The sequence below is a fragment of the Schistocerca serialis genome, chromosome 2 (genome assembly GCF_023864345.2).
Source record: "Schistocerca serialis cubense isolate TAMUIC-IGC-003099 chromosome 2, iqSchSeri2.2, whole genome shotgun sequence".
In the NCBI taxonomy this organism is placed as follows: domain Eukaryota; kingdom Metazoa; phylum Arthropoda; class Insecta; order Orthoptera; family Acrididae; genus Schistocerca; species Schistocerca serialis.
The window spans coordinates 839445681-839469010 of record NC_064639.1 but is presented as its reverse complement, the minus strand read 5'-3'; the positions used below and the strand labels follow the sequence as shown (position 1 = coordinate 839469010).

At 43.3% G+C, this 23330-nt stretch overlaps 1 long non-coding RNA gene across 1 annotated transcript in view; it reads left to right on the top strand.

The window, feature by feature from the left end:
- The first annotated feature begins 2396 nt into the window (after positions 1-2396).
- Positions 2397-23330, top strand: part of LOC126455791 (uncharacterized) — a 117148-nt gene continuing 96214 nt past the window's right edge. The window contains exon 1 of the long non-coding RNA XR_007585360.1: positions 2397-2502. This is a non-coding gene — a long non-coding RNA (uncharacterized LOC126455791). The remainder of the gene's footprint in view (positions 2503-23330) is intronic.

The window sequence follows — 23330 nt, the reverse complement described above, 5'->3', positions numbered from 1 at the left end:
TCTATTCGCCCACACACATTTCCACAACTGTCGTTTACGCCTGTCGTCTGTGGCCCGTGATGCACCACGGTTACCTCAGCGCCAGTTTTGGATAGTGCCATTTTACCATGCACAGTATACTTTAACCATGACAGTATGCGAACAGTTTACAAACTTCCCGGTTTCGAAACTGCTTCCACTCTTTGCCCAAACGCCAGTGATTATATCCTTTTGGACATCAGATAAACCGGTCTGTTTCCGCTGTACGGCAATGATTGCAGTGTTGTCCACATCTCCCCAACACGATGAATACAGGGTGGTCCATTGATCGCGACCGGGCCAAATATCTCACGAAATAAGCGTCAAACGAAAAAACTACAGAGAACGAAACTTGTCTAGCTTGAAGGGGGAAACCAGATGGCGGTATGGTTGGCCCGCTAGATGGCGCTGCCATAGGTCAAACGGATATCAACTGCGTTTTTTTAAATAGGAACCCCCATTTTTTATTATATATTCGTGTAGTACGTAAAGAAATATGAATATTTTAGTTGAATCACTTTTTTCGCTTTGTGATAGATGGCGCTGTAATAGTCACAAACATATGGCTCACAATTTTAGACGAACAGTTGGTAACAGGTAGGTCTTTTTATTAAAATACAGAACGTAGGTACGTTTGAACATTTTATTTCGGTTGTTCCAATGCGATACATGTACCTTTGTGAACTTATCATTTCTGAGAACGCATGATGTTACATCGTGATTACCTGTAAATATCACATTAATGCAATAAATGCTCAAAATGATGTCCGTCAACCTCAATGCATTTGGCAGTATGTGTAACGACATTCCTCTCAACAGTGAGTAGTTCGTCTTCCGTAATGTTCGCACATGCGTTGACAATGCGCTGACGCATGTTCTCAGGCGTTGTCGGTGGATCACGATATCAAATACCCTTCAATATTCCCCACAGAAAGAAATCCGGGGACGTCAGATCCGGTGAACGTGCGAGCCATGGTATGGTGCTTCGACGACCAATCCAAGTGTCATGAAATATGCTATTCAATACTGCTTCAACCGCATGCGAGCTATGTGCCGGACATCCATGTTGGAAGTACATCGCCAATCTGTCATGCAGTGAAACATCTTGTAGTAACATCGGTAGAACATTACGTAGGAAATCAGCATACATTGCACCATTTAGATTGCCATCGATAAAATGGGGGCCAATTATCCTTCCTCCCATAATGCCGCACCATACATTAACCCGCCAAGGTCGCTGATGTTCCACTTGTCGCAGCCATCGTGGGCATTTTGATCACAATAGCCATACATCAACACGATATCTATCTTTTCCACAATTGGTAAACGATCCATTTTAACACGGGTAATGTATCAAGAAGCAAATACCGTCCGCACTGACGGAATGTTACGCGATACCACGTATTTATACGTTTGTGACTATTACAGCGCCATCTATCACAAAGTGAAAAAAGTGGTCCAACTAAAACACTCATATTTCTTTACGTACTACACGAATATGTAAAAAAAATGGGGCTTCCTATTTAAAAAAACGGAGTTGATATCCGTTTGACCTATGGCAGCGCCATATAGCGGGCCAACCATAGCGCCATCTGGTTTCCCCCTTCAAGGTAGACGAGTTTCGTTCTTTGTAGTTTTTTCGTTTGGTGCTTATTTCGTGAGATATTTGGCCCGGTCACTGTCAACGAGGCAGGATTCGAACCTGCGACCGTAGTGGTCTCGCGGTTTCAGACTGTAGCGCCTAGAACCGCTCGGCCACCTCGGCCGGCCTGTCAATGGACCACCCTGTGTACTCTCCTTTGCTCGTGATGTCACCTGGCCTCTGTGAGTGATTGACTTCGAACACAGGCAGTGATCATATTAATGTGACTGGACCATATAGACGTTAACAACTATTACTATCTGAACAGTACTTTCCGGTGGTTTATAATGCCATTTTTCATGTTGAAACTTCAGAGCGCTGCCTACGTAAAAGCCTTCAGTTAACTTGAACTCGCTTGAAAGCTATAGAATTTTTGAAACCAAGTCACTGCTCATGAAGTGATTTTGACTGTAGTTGGCACTACGCTTACTTTGTTGACAAATTTCAGAGTTGCATTGCGCGTGCGTAGGAAATGGGGTGCAGCAGTAATGCACGCTGGTGCTAGGGCAGTGAGCCGTCAGCGAGGTGCTGGCGCTGTGTCGCCAGGACCGACGTGGCGCGCGCGCCGCTCTGGTGGCAGCTGCCCGGGGACCCGTGGGAGCCGCCACCCCCGCCGCCCCCACAGCCTCCGCCCCCGCCGCCCGCGGCACCGCCTGCTGCCGCCGTTCTGCGCCCGCGGCCGCGCCCCGTGCTGGGCTGCCACCGGAACGAAGTGACACCGTCGCCATTGCCGACGCCCACGAGGAGCCCGCTGTGCTGGCAGTGGGGATACCGCTGGCCACGCCACTGGGAACCACAGGCCGAACCGCGCACGCCCATTCCGCCCGCCGGCACCTACTCAGGTATCGAACCTCTGCACCAATTTACTATGTAGCCCCGATAAATATTGTTATGAGGTGGATGTAGTGTGTAGATTCTATCTCGACATTCTGGAGGAACTGTTTCACTACTCATCTCAGTTACAGATAAAAAATATTCGGACACCAGTTAGTGGACATTATTATGGGTGTACCTACTCTTCACTTTTATGACGGTTTGAACTCGGCTGGGGACTAGAGATGGGTAGTTCGCGAACGAAGGGGTGCAAAGGAACGGTTCACCAAGATGAACGAAAGGACCGAGGAACGAATTCCAAGGAACGATCGGTTCATACTTCACTTCCGTCGCGGCGGTCTACTTATAGTTCTCGGGAACGAGGAACGATCGGTTCATAGTTCACTTCGGTCGCGGCGTTCTACTTATAGTTCCCGGGAAAGAGGAACGATCGGTTCATAGCTCACTAGTTCACTTCGGTCGCGGCGGTCTCTTCGGCAGTTCTCGTTCCACCCTCGGTCGCGTGCTCGTCTCAGTCTCGGTTTCCCTCTTCCGCACTCGTCGTTCTTCGCATGACCACCTGCCGACTGGTCCTAGTTAGTTCAGTATCCAGTTGCTCGTTTCGTTCACTGCGCTCGCCTATTTTACATGTGCTCCAAACTGTTTTTGCGCTTGGTTCTGGCTATTCAGCGTCTACGACCGGTAATCAAAAAGTATTTTATAGTTACGTAAATTACACAAAAATTACGTTGTCTGTAATAGGTACGTATTTTCAGGTAACAAAAGGGCATATCAGCTTACTTCATTATAACGATGAACAGCAGAAGACATTCTTATAACAAGGCAAGTTTTTTTTGTTACTCATGTATTTTTTGGTTTCATCGACTTGATTTAGCAGCTAACTTTCAATAATTTGCTTAATTTTTAGTGCAAGAAAATTCATAGAAAACAATTTTCGTGTATCTTTCATATACAAAACATTATATTTAGGAAGGCTCTGATTATTTTTCAGTTTGGTTGTTTCCATATTTGCATTACCTGCTAGTTTGGTTTCTTTGAAAAAAGAAAAAGTGGTTTGTGGGTCATTTTGGCTCAGTAGGAAAAGCGGTGGCTCTCTATTTGAAAAGACAGATTGCCATAAAGTCGTATTTACTTCATATCTCAAAAACATTTGTTCAGAAGGAGCTTTCAAACCAAAAAACTTTACTGCTGCGAACTTAGTTATTATTATTATTGCTGCATTAACTTTAATAATACAACATAAAAACCTAATTTTTACTAAGCGTGTGGCGCAAGTATGAGAAAACCACATTTTATTTCATGCTTCCATGAAGTCTCTACTTCGCCTACGAACTCAGAGACAACGTGAAGTATGTATAGGGTGGAAACGAGTATTGTTTACAACGTAGCATAGCTATGTAGTAGAAATCGAAACGAAGAATTTTTTTACTTGCGGTCTATTAAATTGGGAAACAGCCACCAACAGGTTTACAAGACTACATGAGCTATAGCTCACGCGCGTCGCGTGAGATTTTCATGTTCTCTTCTCCAGCTTTCTACACATCGTCATCGATTGTTTCGCAATTGTTGCTTGCATTAGCTTGTTATTTCTTCACTGCCTAATTATTACACGTTTGTCTGTTTGTTGTATCTGCTCGTAACGGGCAACACATCGTCCGTAATTGGCGAGCAGTCTGTACTCGGGTCCGGTTTTCCGTGCGCCACCCCATATTATTTCCCTGCGATCAGCCATACAAGGCTACGGTTGGCTAAACGAGAGGTTCTGCAGAATTACAGAAATTACTTCTAAAAGTTTATAAGAATTCTGTAATGAATAACAACTCCATACTCCAGGGGGGAGGCAAGTGTCCCCTCTTGGTGCCCTCCATCCTTCAGTCACCTACACTACTAGTTTTCAGTTTTTCATAAGAACCATATACCAAGCACAAATGAACGGTGAACGAGTAAAAATGAACGGTTCCCAAAAAAGAACGATCAGGAGTGAACTAGTTCCCAAGGTTGAACGAGTTTGCCCATCTCTACCGGAGACACTTTAAATGCATCTCAAGGTCTGTGGGGGAATGGTAGCCCATTCTTCCTTGAGAACAGAAACCAGAGAAAATTTTGATAGTATCATATAGCCGTTATGGCGCCTTCCATGACCACCAGCGGCGTACGTCGGCCCCACGTAATGCCACCCCAAAACAGCAGGGAACCTCCACCTTGGTGCACTCGCTGGACAGTGTTTCTAAGGCCTTCAGCCTGACCGTGTTGCCTCCAAACACGTCTCCGACGATTGTCTGGTTGAAGGCACATGCGACACTCATCGGTGAAGAGAACGTGATGCCATCCTGAGCGGTACATTCGGCATGTTGTTGGGCCCATCTGTACCGCGCTGCATGGTGTCGTGGTTGCAAAGATGGCCCTCGCTATGGATGTCGGGAGTGAAGTTGCGCATCATACAGCCTATTATGCACAGTTTGAGTCGTAACACGACGTTCTGTGGCTGCACGAAAAGTATTACTCAACACGGTGGCGTTGCTTTCAGGGTTCCTCCGAGCCATAATCCGTAGGTAGCGGTCATCCACTGCAGTAACACTGGACTCGCATTCGGGAGGACGACGGTTCAATCCAGCGTTCGGCCATCCTGATTTGGTTTTCCGAGATTTCCCTAAATCGCTCCAGGTAAATGCCGGGATGGTTCCTTTGAAAGGGCACGGCCGATTTCCTTCCCCTTCCTTCCCTAATCAGATGAGACCGATGACCTCGCTGTTTGGTCTCTTCCCCCAAACAATCCAATCCAATCCACTGCAGTAGCCCTTGGGCGGCCTGAGCGAGGCATGTCATCGACAGTTCTTGTCATTCTGTATCTCCTCCATGTCCGAACAACATCGCTTTGGTTCACTCCGAGACGCCTGGACACTTCCCTTGTTAAGAAGCCTTCCTGGCACAAAGGAAACAATGTGGAGGAGATCGAACCGCCGTATTGACCGTCTACGCATGGCTGAACTACAGACAACAAGAGCCGTGTACCTCCTTATTATCAACTTTCATTCCCTTACCAAAGAAGAGAAATGCGAGAAGATGTGAAGATCACAGACTCATTAGTCTTATGACCCATTCTCTGAAAATATTTCTGAGAGTCATCCATCAAGGGCTATACGAAAAATGAGAAAATCGTAAGTGAGACACAGTTTGGATTTAGGAAAGGTTTAGGTACAAGAGAAGCAATAGCCGCGCTACAAGTTCTAGTACAAAACTGCTATGACCAGGGTAAATGTAAGCCTCTGTTTTATTGACTATGAAAAAGCATTCGATAGAGTACAGCACCGTAAACTCAGGAAATTCTCAAAAGAATTGATATAGATGAGAAAGATATCCGCTGTATAGAGAATTTATAATGGAATCAGACAGCGCAGGTTAAATTTGATAGTGGGGTCACAGATTTGATTAATATATGTAGGGGAGTCCGACAAGGATGCATACTGTCACCCCTGTCATTTAACTTATACTCTGAGAGTATTTTTCAGGAGGCACTTGATGAGGTAGCAAAAGGCATAAAGGTTAACGGAGTGTATGTCAACAACATTCGCTATCCTGATGACACGGTACTGATAATTTAGCTGACCTTCAACAACTCGTCAACATAGCAGGCGATTACAGCAATACTCAAGGTCTGAATATTAACATCAAAAAGACGAATTTTATGATTGTCACACGAGAGTCCTACTCATTCAAAGATGCAAATCTACAATTTCAAGGGCCTGTAATACAAAGAGTCAAGAAGTTTTAATACCACGGAGCCTGGCTCTGTGAAGACTGGTGAACAGACTTGGAAAGAAAATGTCGCATAGAGAACGCCTGAAACGCTTTCATAAAATTTAAGAATATTCTTACAAGTACAGACCTAGACCTAAACCTTAGAGTCCGATTTGTAAAATGCTACATCTGGTCCGTGCTTCTATATGGCTCTGGAGGATGGACACTAAATATGACAACAACGAAGAAGTCAGAGACCTTTGAAATGTGGATTTATCGCAGAATTCTAAAAGTACCGTGGAGTGCAAGAATAACCAACACCGAAGTACTGGAGCGAATGGACAGGCAGCGAGAAATGTTGACAGTGCTTAAAAGAAGAAAAACTGAATACCTAGGACATATAGTACGGAACACCAAATATATGCTTCTGCAGTTAATAATAGAAGGGAAGATTGAAGGAAAAAGAAGACAAGGGCGAAGAAGAACATCCTGGTTGGACAATATAAAGCAGTGGACAGGGCTACGAAATGTAGACCATCTATTACATACTGCAGTTCACAGAAGAAAGATGCAACATGTGGTCGCCAACATCCATTAATGGATAATCAGCAGAAGAAGGAGAAGATCGGCTGTCGGACACCCTCCGTCTCATAGGCGCTGCTCGTGCATGGTTGTTTACGTCTTTGGGCGGGTTTAGTGACATCTCTGAACAGTCAAAGGGACTGTGTCGGTGATATAATATCCACAGTCAACGTCTATCTTCAGCAGTCATGGGAAACGGGGTGATGCAAAACTGTTTTCAAGATGATACATAGAACTTGTGAACGAAGAAAGACGAGATCTTTTTAAACATAATCTTATTCCAACTTTATAATCGATATCACGTTCCGTCTTATAAATGTGTACTATTACTGCTACCATCTGCGTTTTTCAATGACTTACCATGACGCGGACTGGCCGCAATGGCTTGTTAAGTTGGATTCTAGTACTGCCCGACGCCTCACCCGAGCCTCTGTGGTATTTTTTAATAAAATTAGTAGATGCCACTTCGATTCGATAATAGGCTAGGGAAATAATAATTTGCAAAATCAATATCTTATATGCCTGAATAAATCGAATAGAGTCGGACCGTAGCAGATTCCGTGAAGAGTTCACATTGCTGAGGGTTTCATCTCGCACTACGCTGCTTACCCAGCGGTTGTCGGATTTCCATAAATTTCACCTGTATCAGGTGGTTAAGGCAAGATCTCAGTCCTCCTCATAGCGTGATATTCCGCCATTGAGGCCAAATGCGGTCATTGAAGCTCAAGTAAGATTTCAGCGAGAGAGAACCAGTGAAGGTGACAATTCCTATATCTAGGAATAAAAACTCAGGTTTGTCAGACAAGGCCCATCTACTGATGACCGAGCTGTCAAAAGCCCAAGCCACCCAGCAAGTGTACTTGCAGAATGTTGTGGAAACGGCGTGCATCGCCCTCCTTTGGTGTTGTTCTACTGATCTAAACTGAACACAGTCGCTCATCATATTTCAGTAATGACATCGCTGACCTCCTTTTATCAGAAACGAATGCCGCGCCCACTAACAGCCGATTAATGTATACAAATAAACAGTTCTTAAGTGCCCTTTGAAAATAAGTTGAAAACACGAATTAAGTCTTTGATACTTTGCCTAGCAGTTACTGATAACAGAAATTCTAAACTACCTACACGAAAGTGAAACGTTTATTGAAACAAAGGGAAATACTACCACTCCCATATCAAACACACTTATGCGCGAAGTGACGAGTGAAAATGATGGCAGTGACAGCTAAAAATTCGGTGTTTATGATGCCAGTGTACGTTGGTTATGAGTCAATCGGTTAACGTAACTTGCAGGCGGGAAGGCTTTACACCATCTGTTTTTTTTAATCATCGTTATTTTATGGTTCCCTTGCCTCAAAATGTAAAATCGAATCCCTTATAGGATCACTCTGTGTCTTTCCGTCTGTTTATCTGTCAGTTCGACTGTTCAGAACCCTTTTTCTCTGGAACGGATAGACGTATCAAGTTTAAATTTCTGTCACGTACTAAGGTCTGTAGTTCGTTGGCGATATAATAGACGTTTGCTTCTAAGTGAATGCAATAAAAAATATAGCCATTTATGTTACACATTACGATACTCGCTACGTTATTCATCAAACCTACATGTCACTTCCCTTTAACCTATAACCATGAAATTTGGTAAGAAGCAAGGTTGCACAATACACTCAAAGGAAAAAAATGTGAATTCGTAATTACATCACACGAAAAAAATTTGGCATTTGTTATCTTACTGCCTGTCTGTCCATCCGTCCATTTGTTAAGCCCCCTTTTTCTGAGGAACGGATAGACGTATCAAGCTGAAATTTATGTCACATGCTAAGGTCTATAATCACTTATCAGTATAATAAATGTAACCTTGTAAGTCAATGCAGCCAAAAGATACGGCCATTTACATCACATATTTTGATACATGCAAACCCACTCGTCAAAATCTATAGCGTACTTCCCGTTGGTCTAGAATCATGAAATTTGGCAAGAAGAAAGGATTCACAATACAAATAAAGAGAAAAATCTGAATTCAATAATTTGTAATTATATTACATGAAAAAATATCTTTCTTTCTTTCTGTTGCTTACGCCATAGTCCCGCAGCGATCGCAGGGTCGGCGTGGTTAGAATGGAGTTGGCAAGGTTAGTTTTAGGGGTGGCTGGATGCTCTTGCTGCCGCCACCCCGTACCCCCCGGGATGGAATCTGTGTACCCCAGCTGTCTGCATCTAGTGTAAATCGTGAAATAGTGCGAACGTGTTTCAAATGTCTGCGACGCGTGTAACTGAGGTGGAACGATAGGACCAGCCCAGTATTCACCTAGTGGGACGTGGGAAACCGCCTAAAAACCACATCCAGGCTGCCCGGCACACCAGCCCTCGTCGTTAATCGCCGGGCGGATTCGATCCGGGGCCGGCGCGCCTACCCGAGTCCAGAAAGCAGCGCGTTAGCGCGCTCGGCTACCCTGGCGGGCACATGAAAAAAATCTCTTTTGTTATTTGTTTACTTCAAACATGAAATGAAAACATTCTCGAAAGTCTTGGAATCCCTGGGACCGATATCTTGCCAGTATCAATGTCGATAACAGCAAAAAATCGTCAGGATCTTCGATTCTCGGAATGGATGAACTGCCTATATACATAACTAATTTTGTACGGAACCCTTAGTGCGCAAGTCCTACTTGCATCTGGCCAATTTTTTCTGTTTCTTCCGTTTTCTATTTTTTCGTTCTTCCTTTTCAGTTTTCATCTGACAAGAAACCATTTATCCGACATGATGCGTTGTTCGAATTTACAGTATTACTGATGAATGCAGCACAAATCAGATTACCAGGGGACCTTTGCTACGCTTGAAATCTCACTGCAATAACTAAGAAAAAAGATAAAGTCTGTGTCCCAACCGCCGGCCAGAGTGGCCGAGCGGTTCTAGGCGCTACAGTCTGGAACTGCGCGACCGCTACGGTCGCAGGTTCGAATCCTGCCTCGGGCATGGATGTGTGTGATGTCCTTAGGTTAGTTAGGTTTAGGTAGTTCTAAGTTCTAGGGGACTGATGACCTCAGAAGTTAAGTCCCATAGTGCTCAGAGCCATTTGATCCATTTTTTGTGTCCCAACCCCGTTACTGGGCTATAGGCCTAACTGCATTAAGAGTGCAGCCTTTCTTTGTCGCGGCACTAGGAAGCAGAAGGGGAGGGACCCATCACGTCAGCTGCCTTTTATCCCAGGGAAAGAATCCCGGTACTCACGCTGAGTAGACCTGTGGCCTTCCTGGAGGACTGGAACGAAGAAAAATCCACACCCTTATCGGAGGATGAAACCGACACCTCCAAGGCCGGAGCCCAATGCTCTATCCGCTAGACTACCATGGCCGCAATGCTGAAATAGCCTAAATATTGATTTTGTTTAGGCACTAAGCGATAACTTAAACTAGTGCAATGATAATAATGTGATCATTTTCTTAAAGAGCCGGCCGCGGTGGTCTAGCGGTTCTAGGCGCGCAGTCCGGAACCGCGCGACTGCTACGGTCGCAGGTTCGAATCCTGCCTCGGGCATGGATGTGTGTGATGTCCTTAGGTTAGTTAGGTTTAAGTAGTTCTAAGTTCTAGGGGACTGATGACCACAGTAGTTAAGTCCCATAGTGCTCAGAGCCATTTGAACCATTTTCTTAAAGAAATCCGTTATGGCAGTTGAAAATGTTGGACCTATGAGCCAGTCATATACGCTCTGTGTTTTGCCTATTGTAGCAGTTTAGCTCTGACTTATTTTACTCCTTATACAGACTTTGTCTCAAAACCACTAGAGATAAATATGTTAATTGACGTATTGTAGTTTATACAAGAGTGTTACCACTTTGCTTTTTCATATAAAAAAAATGACAATTCCATTGGTCTACAACTTCATACTGGTACGTAACACCGGAATGGTGCTACTGAAAGGCGCCTCGAGTTCGTAATAGTAACCATTTCGGCTACTGGCTGACTTTATTAAAATATCCGTAACTTCGATACCTATTTATTTTCGTGATTAAATACTTTCTGTATGAGAACGAGTTGCGAAAGCAACTGACGTACATTCTAACAAAGTAATAATTTGTCCCCTTTTCATATGCGTTCAGTGTGTTCCAAATGGTTCAAATGGCTCTGAGCACTATGGGACTCAACTGCTGTGGTCAACAGTCCCCTAGAACTTACAACTACTTAAACCTAACTAACCTAAGGACATCACACACACCCATGCCCGAGGCAGGATTCGAACCTGCGACCGTAGCAGCAGCGCGGCTCCGGACTGGAGCGCCTAGAACCGCACGGCCACCGCGGCCGGCATGATGAAATTTCTAAATGGCATTTCCATTGTCCTCCAGCCTCTATTATGAAAAGTAAAAGTCCATCTATTTGATCATCTTGAAGCGTCAACATTATATTCCCGTCTTTTTTCTTTGGTACCAGAGTCCGAAAGTTGTTGTTATTGTGAACTGAGCACACATTATTGGAGACTGGAAAGCTACGATCAACCATGTTTGTACTGACGCAGTTGGCACGTGTGGTGAAAGGAGTGGAAAGGTAAACAGTTCCTTGTAATCCGACCTTGTACTGTCGCATTTAATCACCGACACAAGAGTATGCTTTTAATAATGTAGACAAAAGCATCACATAGGAATGATTGTAACTAAACAAAAAGCAGGAAAGTAATAGAACTGATATCATCGCGGTACGTAAAGCCGTTTTATAAAATAAAACGTATCCACATTTGCTTTGGCGAACTTCTGGAAGACGAGAGACCGTTGCTAAAGAAGATACTGCTTTTTTTAATGGAAAATCGTGGAGGTGTGATTCGGCCATAGGTGCGTCGAATTTTTCCGATGTATTCAAGTCCATATAGGTCGCGAAAGCAGGTTCAGCCTTTGCGAATCCGGTTCATATTCTTTTCATTACAAATATTCCGCCGGCCGGAGTGGCCGAGCGGTTCTAGGCGCCACAGTTTGGAACCGCGCGACCGCTACGGTCGCAGGATCGAATCCTGCCTAGGGCATGGATGTGTGTGATGTCCTTAGGTTAGTTAGGTTTAAGTAGTTCTAAGTTCTATGGGCTGATGACCTCAGAAGTTAAGTCCCATAGTACTCAGAGCCATTTGAACCATTTTTTGAACAAATATTCCGCCATCAAAGGGAGCTGTTCCTGATTTGCAATTACTTGATTTAAATCCCGTAACCCGGCCCCAGTGTCTGGTGAAGTGAGAGGCTGTGACACTATTGCTGATGACACTTCTATCGGGTATACGGGTTAATAACCGGGAACCCTTACTGGTCTTAGAGGGGAGTGGGCTGTGTGTTAGCACTGTGTTTCACCTTCTCCCTCCCACGACAACACTCTGTTTTTATGCCTATATTATGTTGTTTTCCCTGGCTAAATTAGGTCCTTCAGCCCCTCTTATACGCAAGATACCGCACGACATCCGAGAACATTCATTACAGGACGTGGATACACTCTTGACACTTTATAGAAGTTAAAGATTAGGATCTCTAATGTTGAGTTATATTTCTCAAATATCCAAGAAAATGATTCACGACATTTGAGTTTGATTAATGACTACAGACGCTATCCGTTTCTTCCTTTTGTTACCTCTGCGAATATTTATGCACTTGCTGGTCGTCCTTCTGATTCTCCATAAATTACTTCTACCAAGTTTCTTCCCTTCATCTGCCGCATGCCATAGCGTGTTGTTGTAGTAGGTACATCTCTATTACGAATACCTGAAACATACAATTTTTCAACAAATTACGTGTTCCCTACAGTAGACACTATTGGCTAACAGGTCGGTTTACCTTACGTATTAAAAATACCTGAAGTTCCGTTGAAAGTAAAAGTTAAGTTAGCTGGTCTTTTATCTTCAGTACATGCATTCTTCTTTACAAGTACATTTGTTTGTGAGCCATGTGGTTACATAACTTTCCGATGTTGATAGTCATGAGTAGTTCTACACGATGTCAACAGTTAATACCATCAGAGTCTATCCCATTCGTCTTATTGTGTTAGACAAATCAAATTACCTGAACTGGCAGTGTTGGTTTAATTTAGCACAATGGCCCATACTGTGTCAAATGCTGTCTGTTTTCTGAACTCCAATGGGCTTACGGCAAATTCTGGCGTACTGCACTTAAACTGAACTTTCGTATCGGAGAAAAGAACTTCTGGCGGCTAGTTCCCAACGCAATGCTGCTGTCGATTTATCCGTGTTGCCCAGAGAGTGGCTCTTGCCTTCCTAGGGCCGGGCATCGATATTCATTTTGGTGATTACGAAGTACACCTGGCCCCATGTACAGGGGTACTTGTTTAGCTTTGCCGTGGCTACTATATAGCGGTATTCGGATATTTAGACGTATTTCTTGTCGATTGGTACACTGTATCATTATTGTACTTTCTTAGCACTTTGCTCATTCATCAAATGATTGTTTTAATTAATGATAGAAAAACTTTGCTTTTAACTGGTAGTTCATATTCCACATGTCTCAGCTCTTCTAGGAGGTGCTCGGTGCTGTTCTATTTATTTTGTTCTCAGAGTAGCCATTTATTCCGAAAGCGGTTATCAGATGATTCAGTTCTTCCTCCAGGTGTACTGGTTCACGTTTTCTTTTCGTCCACCCCTCCAATGCCCTAATTAATCCCCTCTTCTGTCTGGGTGGGTTCAAAAGAATGGTTCAAATGGCTCTGAGCACTATGAGACTTAACTTCTGAGGTCATCAGTCCCCTAGAACTCAGAACTACTTAAACCTAACTAACCTAAGGACATCACACACATCTATGCCCGCGGCAGGATTCGAACCTGCGACCGCAGTGGTCTCGCGGTTTCAGACTATAGCGCCTAGAACCGCTCGGCCACTCCGGCCGGCTGTCTGGGTTGGTGATCGGATATTTTGTGAAGGTGTATGCCTGTATGAGTGGGCTTTAGACTTCTTGCCTCAAATTCGGTCAGTTCTACTGATCATGTGCATATCTAAAAATGAAAGTAACCCACTTAAAAAATGGACACAAACACTCTCTGGACCGCAAAAACATTTATTTTGATAGTAACCGGTCCGATCAGTTTTTGACCAACCTCAGGCCCTCTTATTGTGATGGTAGGAGGCGGCGATGAATGGAGCAGAGTGTGTAACTCCACAAATATCGGCCTTCACAGTTCTCTATTATTCCAATCTCGCCGCGCGGGTTTAGCCGAGCGGTCTAGGGGCTGCTGGTTCCGGCGGAGGTTCGAGTCCTCCCTCGGGCATGGGTGTGTGTGTTTGTCCTTAGTATAATTTAGGCTACGTAGTGTGTAAGCTTAGGGACTGATGACCTTAGCAGTTAAGTCCCATAAGATTTCACACACATTTGAACATTTGATTCCAATCTCGTATAGTGCGCGGAAAGAAGGAACCCCTATATATCTTTCCGGACGAGCTCTGATTTCCCTTATTTTATCGTGGTGATCGTTTCTCCCTATATAGGTCGGTGTCAACAAAATATTTTCGCATTCGGAGGAGAAAGCTTGTGATAAGAATTTCGTGAGAAGATTTCTCCGAAACGTAAAACGTCTTTCTTTTAATGACGTCCACCCCAAATCCTGCATCATCTCAGTGACACTCTCTCCTCTATTTCGCGATAATACAAAACGTGCTGCCCTTCTTTGAACTTTTTCGTTGTACTCCGTCAATCCTATCTGGTAAGAATCCCACACAGCGCAGCAGTATTCTAAAAGAGGACGGACAAGCGTAGTGTAGGTTGTCTCCTTAATAGATCTCTTACATTTTCTTAGTGTCCTGCCAATAAAAAGAAGTCTTTGGTTAGTATTCCCCACGGCCGGCCGGAGTGGCCGTGCGGTTTTAGGCGCTACAGTCTGGAGCCGAGCGACCGCTACGGTCGCAGGTTCGACTCCTAACTCGGGCATGGATGTGGGTGATGTTCTTAGGTTAGTTAGGTTTAATTAGTTCTAAGTTCTAGGCGACTGATGACCTCAGAAGCTAAGTCGCATAGTGCTCAGAGCCATTTGAACCCATTTGAGTCTTCCCCACAACATTTTCTGTGCGTTCCTTCCAATTTAAGTTGTTCGTAATTGTAATTTCTTTGTATTTAGTTGAATTTACGGCCTTTAGGTGTGACTAATTTATCGTGTAACCGAAGTTTAACGAATTCCTTTTACTCAAGTGGATGACCTCACACTCAAGTGGATGACCTCACACTTTCCGTTATTTTGGGTCAACTGCTAATTTTCGCACAATACAGATATCTTTTCTAAATCATTTTGCAATTTGTTTTGATCTTCTGATGACCTTATTAGTCGATAAACGACAGCGTCATCTGCAAACAACTAAGAGGGCTGCTCAGATTGTCCCCCAAATCGTTTATATAGATAAGGAACAGCGAAGGGCCTATAATACTACCTTGGGGAACGCCAGAAATCACTTCTGTTTTACTCGATGACTTTCCGGCAATTACTACGAACTGTAACCTCTCTGACAGGAAATCACGAATCCAGTCACATAACTGAGACGATATTCCGTAAGCACGCAATTTCACTACAAGCCGCTTGTGTGGTACAGTCTCAAAAGTCTTCCGGAAATCCAGAAATACGGAATCAATCTGAAATCCCTTTTCAGTATCACTCAACACTTTATGCGAGTAAAGAGCTAGTTGTGTTTCACAAGAAGGGTGTTTCCAAAATCCATGTTGACTGTATGTCAATAGACCGTTCTCTTCGAGGTAATTCAAAATGTTCGAATACAATATATGTTACAAAAAATTCTACTGCATATCTATGTTAATGATGCGCGCCTGTAATTTAGTCGATTACTCCTACTACCTTTCTTGAATAATGACGTGACCTGTGCAACTTTCCTGTCTTTGGGTACAGATCTTTCGTCGAGCGAACGGTTGCATATGGTTGTTAAGTATGGAGCTATTGCATCATGATGCTCTGAAAGGAACCTAACTGGTATACAGTCTGGTCCAGAATATTTGCTTTTATTAAGTGATTTAAGTTGCTTCACTACTCCGGGGATATTTACATCTACGTTAGTCACGTTGGCAGCTGTTCTTGATTCGAATTCTGGCTCATTTAGTTCGTCTTCTTTAGTGAAGGCATTTTGGAAGGCTGTGTTTAGTAACTCTGATTTGGCAGCACTGTCTTCGACGGTATCTCCATAGCTATCGCGCAGAGAAGGTATTGATTGTGTCTTGCCGCTAACATACTTTCACATACGACGAGAATCTCTTTGGATTTTCTGCCAGGTTTAGGCCGGCGGCTGTGACCGAGCGGTTCTAGGCGCTTCAGTCCGGAACCGCGCTGCTGTTACGGCTGCAGGTTCGAAACCTGCCTCGGGCATGGATGTTATGATGTCCTTAGGTTAGTTACGTTTAAGTAGTTCTAAGCCTAGGGGACTGATGACCTCAGATATTAAGTTCCGTAGGGCTTAGTGCCATTTGAACCATTTTTGCCAGGTTTGGAGACAAAGTTTCGCTGTGGAAACTGTTATAAGCACCTGACATTGAAGTCCGCGCTAAATTTCGAGCTTCTGTAAAGGTCGCCAATCTTGGGGATTATGCGTCTGTTTCAATTTGGTATGTTTGTTTCGTTGTTTCTGCAACAGCGTTCTGACACGTTTTGTGTACCAAGGAGGAGCAGCTCCGTCGTATGTTAATTTATTTGGTATAAATCTCTGAACTGCTGTCGGTACTATTTCTTTGAATTCAAGCCACATCTGCTAGCATACTTATCTCCACGAGAAAGGTTCTAAAAATCATTAACCGCCTTCATTTTTTCCCATTGTGAAATGTTTTTTAGCATGCATGTTGTGCAAAAAAGTTTAGAAATTCAGAGAGGTTATTTTCTTCATGAGGTCATACACTGATGAGACAAAAAATTATGACCGTTGTCGCCAATGAGATTGAATGCTACATGGTAGCGTCGCGGGCACTTGATACGCTAAGAAATTACGCAAGCAGAGCAGAGACGAAGAATCGTTTTTGCGACGGTTGGGGCTGCAAATAGCAAAATTCTCTGACATAAATAACTTCGACAAAGGGCTGATCGAGTGGCTCGGCTCCTGGGAGCGAGCACTCGGAAACGGTGAAACCACGAGTGGGCGACAAGGTGCTGGACTCCCACACCTCATCACAGAACGTGGAGGTCGACGCTTGCCCGCTATGTGGAGGACGATAGGCGGCGATCTGTGTCTAACATGGTGCAGAGACACAAGTGTTTCCGGGAACACCGTTCTGCGCATATTGTTGACCACGGGGTTCTCTAGCAGACGAACCCTACACGTTCCGATGTTGCCCCAATGACGTGTCACGATTTCAGTAGACACACATATCGAGATCGAACCGTGGATCAATAGAATTGTGTCTCTTGGTCAGAAGAATCACATTTTTTGTTACACTTCGATGGTCGTATCCGTATACACTGTCATCAGGCGACAGACTGCTCGAAACACTGTGCCACTGACGCAGGCCGGTGGAGCTGTATTGTGCTCTGTGGGGCTTCCATGTGACCTACGGCAGTAATGGAAGACACGATCTAATTGTTCGATGAAATGGGGACACATGCAACATAGTGAGCAAAAGAGCAATTTTAAAACGGTTAGGATTAAAATTTTAGTTCCTTACTAATCCAGGTTGTTTTAGAAATGTATTTACCTATCTCGTTACTATACCTTATTGCTTTATTTATCCTATTGACCTTCCTATTCCAATTTCGATAAGAAGAGAAATACATATGGAAAAAGTTGCAGAATATATTTGGAAATCGAACATAGGTCCCCTCTCCCCCAACCAGTTGCCTTGGTCATTTGGTTAGCGCCGCTTTCGCTTCACGCTGTTAGCGTATATAAGTGGGCGTCGTAAAACTTTCTTTTCTTGATTTCTCGGAAAATATGCGCTTGCAGACCATACATATATTTGAAAAATGCTCAAATTTCAATTATCATCGATCCAGTCAATTTCGAGTAGATTGCAGGTGCCAGGAACTTCAGGAGTGTTTCTTTCAAAAAAGGGGAATAGTGGACTGAAATATCTTAATTGTTCTTCCTATTAGGTAGTACACAAGCGGTTTGTCGACGATGAGTCAAATCGGTTGACTATGTTGGAGGCCTTACCCTTGTAAATGGATTACAGCCACGCCATCAATTTACTCATATGTCACATTACGTTAATACTTGTTCCATAGATCATGAATACGACATTTCGTAAGGATGTGGAACATGTGAGCTTAGTTTTGTTCCTACTTCATATCTAAAACTTCATCGTTTTTTTCTCTTTTTTTACAATTATCTATCTTTTTTACAATTATCTATAATTAATCTGTTGAGTAGGAGGAGTTGTCATTCATAAATCCTTTCAATTTGTTTCTAAACGCTGATTGGCTATCTGTCAAACTTTTAATGCTCTATCGTAGATGACCAAAGATTGTTATGGCAGCATAAATAACCCCTCTCAACATAAAAGTTAGATTTGACCCAAAATAGTAAATATCATCCTTTCTTCTTCTGTTTTAACTATGCACGTTGTTATTATTTTTGAACTGGTATGGGTTATTAATAACAAATTTCGTAAGTGAATATACACTATGTGATGAAAACTGCCCGGACACCCCAAAAAAACATACGTTTTTCATTTTAGGTGCATTGTGCTGCCACCTACTGCCAGATACTCCATATCAGCGACCTCAGTAGTCATTAGACATCGTGAGAGAGCAGATTGGGATACTCCGTGGAACTCACGGATTTGGAGCGTGGTCAGGTGATTGGGTGTCACTTGCGTCATACATCTGTACGCGAGATTTCCACACTCCTGATCATCCCTAGGTCCACTGTTTCCGATGTGATAGTGAAGTGGAAACGTGAAGGGACACATACAGCACAAAAGCGCACAGGCCGATCTTGTTTGTTGAGTAACAGAGACCACTGACAGTTGAAGAGGGTTAATGTATAATAGGCAGACATCTATACAGACCATTACTCAGGAATTCCAAACTGCATCAGGATCCACTGCAAGTACTATGACAGTTAGGCAAGAGGTGAACAAACTTGGATTTCATGGCCGAGCGGGTGCTCATTAGCCACAAACCACGCCGGTAAATGCCAAACGACGCCTCGCTTGGTGTATGAATCGTAAACATTGGACGACTGAACAGAGGAAAAACGTTGTTTGGAATGACGAATCACAGTACACAATGTGGCGATCCGATGGCAGAGTGTGGGTATGGCGAATGCCCGGTGAACGTCATCTGTAAGCGTGTGTAGAGCCAACAATAAAATTCGGAGGCGGTGGTGTTATTGTGTGGTCGTGTTTTTCATGGAGGCGGCTTGCACCCCTTGTTGTTTTGCTTGGCACTACCACAGCACACGCCTACACTGATGTTTTAAGCACCTTCTTGCTTCCCATTGTTGAAGAACAATTCGGGAATGGCGATTGCATCTTTCAACACGATCGAGCACCTGTTCATAATGCACGGCCTGTGGCCTAGTGGTTACACGACAGTAACATCCCTTAATGAATTGGCCTGCACAGAGTTCTGACCTGAATCATATAGAACGCCTTTGGAATGTTTTGGAACGCCGACTTCGTACCAGGCCTCACCAGCCGACATCGATACCTCTCCTCAGTGCAGCACTCCGTGAAGAAGGGCTACCATTCCCCAAAAAACCTCCCAGCACCTGATTGAACGTATGCCTGCGAGATTGGAAGCTGTCATCAAGGCTAAGGGTGGGACAACACCATATTGAATTCCAAGTCATTTTGAGCCAGGTGTCTGGATACTTTTGATCACATAGTGTATGAATTGCGAAGGTACTGTGAATATCCCAGGTTCCTTAAATAAATGTCTGCAAGGTGATATTGCGTGGGCTGTAGCTGTTATTTTGATTAGACGCCTTTTCGCAAAGAATACTTTTCTCTTAATGATGAATTACCTCCAAAATATAATGACATATGAAAGCAGCGAACGAAAATAGGTATATTAGGCTAATTTCCTGGTTTGTTTATGACCAAAATTTGCGAAACCCTAATACCATAAGCAGTGAACCTAAATGTTTGAGAAGATCATCAATATGTCTCTTCCAGTTCAACTTCTCATCAACACATACACCCAGAAATTTTGAATATTCTGCCTTAGCAACAGACTTCTATTCGAAGCCTATATTTATCATTGACGTTATGCCAGTTACTGTACGGAACTGTATATATTGTGTTTTCTCAAAATTGAATGGAATCCATTTGCAGAGAATTTTCTAAAGACATTATTTACAGCTTCCTCTGCTAATTCTTGTTTGTTGTGATTACTTTACTTGTAGCATCAGCGTAAGGAACTAGCTTTGCATCTTCATGAACACAAGACGGCAAGTCATTAATATATATTAGGAACAATAAGGAATCTAAGATTGAACCCTGTGGGACACCATTCTTGATATCTGCACAGTTAGAGGGCTCTACTGATTTTTGCAGACTATCTCTGCTGTTAATTTCAATCTTCTGCATTCTTCCAGTTAAATATGAATTAAACCATTTATGCACTGTCTCATTCACCTGCTAATGTGCTGCTTCTGAACTCGGGTAGGCGCACCAGCCTTGGATCGAATCCGCCCGGCGGATTAGCGACAAGGGCCAGTGTACTGGCGAGCCTGGATGTGGTTTTTAGGCGGTTTTCCACATCCCACTAGGTGACTACTGGGCTGGTCCCCAGTCGTCCCACCTCAGTTACACACCTCTCAGACATTTGAAAACGTTCGCACTATTTCATGGCTTACACTAGATACAGACAGATGGGTACACTAATTCTATCCTGGGGGGGGGGGGGGTGGGGGGGGTGGCGACAGGAATGGCATTGGGCCACCCTCAGATACTAACATCGCCAAATCCATAGTAAGAAGGCAGACCCCATGTTAAAGTGGGACAAAGGCCCCAGAAAATAATGATGATGCACTGTCCCACTCATACCAGAATACTTAAGCCTCTCTAGAAGAATTTCATGAGTCACACAATCAGAAGCCTTTGAGAGATCAGAAAAAATCGCAGTGGGTGATGTTCAGTTATTCAAGCATATAATATTTGATCAGCCTGTTCAAAGCCTTTCTGAAAACCAAATTAACATTGTGTTGTTGTTGTTGTGGTCTTCAGTCCTGAGACTGGTTTGATGCAGCTCTCCATACTACTCTATCCTGTGCAAGCTTCTTCATCTCCTAGTACCTACTGCAGCCTACATCCTTCTGAATCTGCTTAGTGTATTCATCTCTTGGTCTCCCTCTACGATTTTTACCCTCCACGCTGCTCGCCAATACTAAACTGGTGATTCCTCGATGTCTCAGAACATGCCCTACCAACCGATCTCTTCTTCTAGTCAAGTTGTGCCACAAGCTCCTCTTCTCCCCAATTCTATTCAATACCTCCTCATTAGTTATGTGATCTACCCATCTAATCTTCAGCATTCCTCTGTAGCACCACATTTCGAAAGCTTCTATTCTCTTCCTGTCTAAACTATCTATCGTCCACGTTTCACTTCCATACATGGCTATACTCCATACAAATACTTTCAGAAACGACTTCCTGACACTTAAATCTATACTCAATGTTAACAAATTTTTCTTCTTCAGAAACGCTTTCCTTGCCATTGCCAGTCTACATTTTATATCCTCTCTACTTCGACCATCGTCGGTTATTTTGCTCCCCAAATAGCAAAACTCCTTTACTACTTTAAGTGTCTCATTTCCTAATCTAATACCCTCAACATCTCCCGACTTAATTCGACTACATTCCATTATCCTCGTTTTGCTTTTGTTGATCTTCATCTTGTACCCTCCTTTCAAGGCACTGTCCATTCCGTTCAGCTGTTCTTCCAAGTCCTTTGCTGTCTCTGACGGAATTACAATGTCATCGGCGAACCTCAAAGTTTTTATTTCTTCTCCATGGATTTTAATACCTGCTCCTAACTTTTCTTTTGTTTCCTTTATTGCTTGCTCAATATACAGATTGAATAACATCGGGGATAGACTACAACCCTGTCTCACTCCCTTCCCAACCACTGCTTCCCTTTCATACCCCTCGACTCTTATAACTGCCATCTGCTTTCTGTACAAATTGTAAATAGCCTACCTTCAGAATTTGAAAGAGAGTATTCCAATCAACACTGTCAAAAGCTTTCTCTAAGTCTACAAATGCTAGAAACGTAGGTTTGCCTTTCCTTAATCTTTCTTCTAATATAAGTCGTAGGGTCAGTATTGCCTCACGTGTTCCAACATTTCTACGGAATCCAAACTGATCTTCCCCAAGGTCGGCTTCTATCAGTTTTTCCATTCGTCTGTAAAGAATTTTGCAGCTGTGACTTATTAAACTGATAGTTTGGTAATTTTCACATCTGTCAACACGTGATTTCTTTGGGATTGGAATTATTATATTCTTCTTGAAGTCTGAGGGTATTTCGCCTGTGTCATACATCTTGCTCACCAGATGGTAGAGTTTTGTCAGGACTGGCTCTCCTAAGGCAGTCAGTAGTTCTAATGGAATGTTGTCTACTCCTGGGGCCTTGTTTCGACTCAGGTCTTTCAGTGCTCTGTCAAACTCATTACGCAGTATCATATCTCCCATTTCATCTGCATCTACATCCTCTTCCATTTCCATAATATTATCCTCAAGTACGTCGCCCTTGTATAGACCCTCTATATACTCCTTCCACCTTTCTGCTTTCCCTTCTTTGCTTAGAACTGGGTTTCCATCAAAGTTCTTGATATTCATGCAAGTGGTTCACCTTTCTCTAAAGGTCTCTTTAATTTTCCTGTAGGCTGTATCTATCTTACCCCCAGTGAGATAAGCCTCTACATCCTTACATTTGTCCTCTAGCCATCCCTGCTTAGCCATTTTGCACTTCCTGTCGATCTCACTTTTGAGACGTTTGTATTCCTTTTTGCCTGCTTCATTTACTGCATTTTTATATTTTCTCCTTTCATCAATTAAATTCAATATTTCTTCTGTTATCCAAGGGTTTCTACTAGCCCTCGTCTTTTTACCTATTTGATCCTCTGCTGCCTTCACTATTTCATCCCTCAAAGCTAACCATTCTTCGTCTACTGTATTTCTTTACCCCATTAATGTCAATTGTTCCCTTATACTCGCCCTGAAACTCTGTACGACCTCTGGTTCTATCAGTTTATCCAGGTCCCATCTCCTTAAATTCCCACCTTTTTGAAGTTTCTTCAGTTTTAATCTACAGTTCATAACCAATAGATTGTGGTCAGAGTCCACATCTGTCCCTGGAAATGTCTTAAACCTGGTTCCTAAATCTCTGTCTTACCATTATATAATCTATCTGATACCTTTTAGTATCTCCAGAGTTCTTCCATGTATACAACCTTCTTTCATGATTCTTGAACCAAGTGTTAGCTATGATAAGTTATGCTCTGCGCAAAATTCTACCAGGCGGCTTCCTCTTTCATTTCTTAGCCCCAATCCATATTCACCTACTATGTTTCCTTCTCTCCCTTTTCCTACTGACGAATTCCAGTCACCCATGAC